Below are 3732 nucleotides of genomic sequence, written 5' to 3'. Positions count from 1 at the left end.
TGTGGAGGGGTCAGGGTTAGGCTGTGCATGCAGCTGGCACACCCCTCCCATGCTGCTAGCGTCCCTGCAAACTGGACATTTGTAACTGAAACCATCACCCAGTAACATGGGGACCAACCCCGTACCTGTGGGGCAACAGCAGCTCATGGCCTACTCCTCATCTTCCCAGAAAGAAAGGGACAAAACTCCTGAGGTCCAGGCCTCCTACCCAAGTGCTGGGCTGCTCCTTACGTTGGCTACGGATGCTGTGGCTGCTGGGCTCTGCTTCAACTCTGCAGTCGAAGCTCCGCTCCTCCTGGCTCATGTTTTGCAGCCCCGGGCTCCATGCACTGACCTGCTCTTGCTGGCACTGCTCCGGCTCATGCATACAGTGTCTCAGCTGCTGTGCTGCAGGTTAACAGCTCCCCTAAACTTCCTACCTGGAAAAATCCCTTACTTAAAGGTTGATTGCCTACCTACAGAAGGTGATGGCTCTGGTGAATGTCTTGTTTTCCTAKGAGGTAAAAACACTCTTTCCAACCCCAGGTCCTTGTACTCTAGCTCCATTCGACCCCAAGAAAAAACAACCTCACAACCAGCTCAAMTAGTCTATAAAGTCCTGGACTTTTGGTTCAGAAAAGGTCTCTTTTTCCCTTGTACCAGGCTGTGATTTTGCAGGTCTGATCAGCTGGCCACTAGCAGGTTTGAGTGTGGCCACGTTTCTCTCATCAGCCTCGTGCTCTTCTGGAGGATGCTCAGGTGGACACGCAAGGCCTGAACTGGTGGCTGTCCCCTGGAGGGGACGGGGCAGCACAGCCCCCAGCCAGCCCTCTCTCACCGGGCTGCCTTGGATGCTCACCAGCTCGGATGCGGGGGAAGGAATCACAAAAAGATGTTTCTGGAATGATTAAAGTTAATTAGCTCAAATGATGCCTCTGAAGGGAAATGTTTCTTATTCCAGTTCCATTTGACTTGGTCCCAAGCCTGTTTTTCATAAGATCGGTAACTGCAAACAGATAGGGCCCTTTCATTGGAAACAGACAGCACAGGATATAATTAAAGAAGTATGCACTGGCATTTCAAAGAACCGTTTTCAATTACTGCTGTTTCAAGAGTATTAAGGGGAAATATTTTAAACAAGACCACTGCAAAAATAGATTTTGTTTGTCATTAACTTTGAAATAATATTTGACTTCAGGGCTGAAATTTCCATATGCCAGGTCTGCTTCTCCCAGCCCTTTCCCCATTGGCTGGGAAGAGGGTGATTCACTGCAGCATGGTAGCTTGGAGCAGATCTTCCTATATAAGGGCCTATTTTCATATGGGAATTACCCTCCTTTTTTCCCTGGCCAGGTTTCTCTCCATGTCAGCCTGGAACTGAATCATGGGGCTGTCTCAGCCATGAGGAATGCACCGCAGGGGACTTGTTTGGTTATGAAACTGCACCCTGCGCGCCCTGGGGTCATGCACTGCCGCTGCGTTGGATGGCAATGCCCTCCTGCAGAGATCTGGGCTGCACCTTCCTCGGCCAGGTCGGCATCCCTTCTGTAGGGGTGGAGAGGGGTCCATGCGGACGGCGGTGGTGCGCCCTCAGTGTGCGTGAGCAATGGTTCACCAAGGCAGGCAAAATGCTTTGAGTTTTCAGTTGCTATTCCCTGCTGTATATCTGTACAGTGTGAGTTAATGAGTATTAATTTGTTTGGCCTGTTCTGCCAGTGGCTGGATGGGTGGCCTGGAAGATGCCGCTTTGCGGTTGTCACCCAAAGGGTRTAACGACAGCACTGGTTTCCTTTGCAAAGCCCTTGGAGATTACTGGGTAGAGATGTTATTTAGGAGCTGATCTCTTAATTGTCCAGATGCATGTCGTTATAAGCATGCAGGCATGGAGCCACTGCTACCTCTCTCCCCTTCATTTTTTACTAATATTTTGTCTGACCGTTAGTGTYACCTGGCAATCAGAGAGATCAGCCCCCTCCACCTCTTCCCTCCTACTGCTTCTAGCCTCTGTYCCTGCATCTCTGCTGCTCCTGCTCAGGCCCTACCTTCAGAGATGGGACAGGGTAGGAAACTCCTTCATGCTGTAACTGAGGAGCCTCTTTGGTCCTGATCTCATGGGGAAGCTCCGTCCTCCACAGAGCTGGGGGACGCCAACGATCTGGAGTCCCCGAGGTGATCTGCATGTCCAGTACAGATCTGTAGCAAGGACACATTTCCCCCTTTGAAATTTAAAGGCATGTATTACAAGAACATATAGAGGATGAGGATTTTCTGCAGAAATTTCTAGGGCTTTTCATAGAAGGTCTAATATGCAAACAGAAAAACCAGTAAGCACATGTTCCTTGAATTCACTAAAGGAGATTGAGTTCAAACCTTAAGCCAACAGAGAAGGGCATTATTTCCGGGAGGTGAATGCTCATGCTCTGAAGAGTCAAAATCTTGGGGTTAGTCACACCGAGCCCCCGGAATCAGTAGCGATTTTGGGAAATACTGTGCGTTTCTGAGTGTAGAGCTTCTGGACAAGACTAGAAAGGGAGCTAGAGAAGTCAAGAGAGGTTTACTCTCCTGTCCCTCTCCACTTTTCCCACTGTGTGGCCAGGGCACTTGCCTGGGGTGTGAGAAAGCCATGATCATGTGGGGCAGAAGCAAACAGCCATCACACCGCAAGCACTGTGAAATTGCCAAGTAGGGCAGGGTCCAATCACCCAACCACAGACATCGAGGTGCCAGGATTTGTTAAATGTCTTTAGAGATATCTGTTGTGGCATGGATAGTTACTGTTTAGTAAGGACGTGCTTTTTCTCCATATGAAAGGATCCCAAACTAATACCTGAGAGTTCAACATTAACAGTTAGTAGTTACGAGGCAGCTCAAGTTCAGYGAGTCTCTCCAGACTTTTTCACCATCTGCAAAGTGGACACATCCATCTTTCCTTTGTGGGGCTACAATTCCCAGAGGGAAGGATGCCCCAGAAGGGCTGTTTCTCACAGCGCCTGGAATGATGGGGCTCCAGCCTCACACAGGGCCCCCAAAGACCTGGGTGAAGCTAATAGCATGGGGAGGGACCAGCCCATGGAGCAATCAGAAGGGCTCGCCACTGAGATTTACTCAGTGAACTCAGGAGGCTCAAGCATGGTTCTAGCAGGACCATGAGAAATCATTTTTCTGCACTATTTACAGCAAGTAAGGACATATTTTCCTTTGGGAAACACCACAAGGAGGATGTTTCTCAGGGTTGTTGAGAAAGAGGGGGTCTGCCTAGGAGAATAGCATGGGTTAGGGTGCGTAAGCTTGGAGCAGCAAGACAACACATCAAAGAAAGCCAAGGACACCAAACTCCTCTGACACAAACCTCCGTGTCAGAGTGCAGCACTATTGGCACCAGCTCAGACTTTTGTATGTGAGATGACAGTCAGCAGGCTGCAGAGATGTCTAACAAGCAGAGGCATCGAAAGACTCATGCTGTGTCCTCTGGAAGGGCAGGAACAGTCTCCAGGTCTGCACCAGCTGAGCCCAAGCCAAACATGATCGCTTTACCCTCCTGTGATGCAACTAATGAGCAATGTGTCCTTCTCCCCCAGCTCTGCCCATCACCTCGGAAGATGATTCCCCAAAGCGGGGCATCTCCYAGCAGCCCATGGGTGCCTTTTGGGAACTGATCTCCCATTTGCTGACTCTTAAAATCTCACCCACTTAAGGGCATGCCATGGAAACCAAATTGATTTTGTAAGTGCTCTCAGGCATCAGGTTGAGAGA

This window comes from Rhea americana, unplaced genomic scaffold (assembly GCF_003343005.1).
Source record: "Rhea americana isolate MKP2758 unplaced genomic scaffold, rheAme1 scaffold_162, whole genome shotgun sequence".
Lineage (NCBI taxonomy): Eukaryota > Metazoa > Chordata > Aves > Rheiformes > Rheidae > Rhea > Rhea americana.
This window is presented reverse-complemented; position numbering follows the sequence as displayed.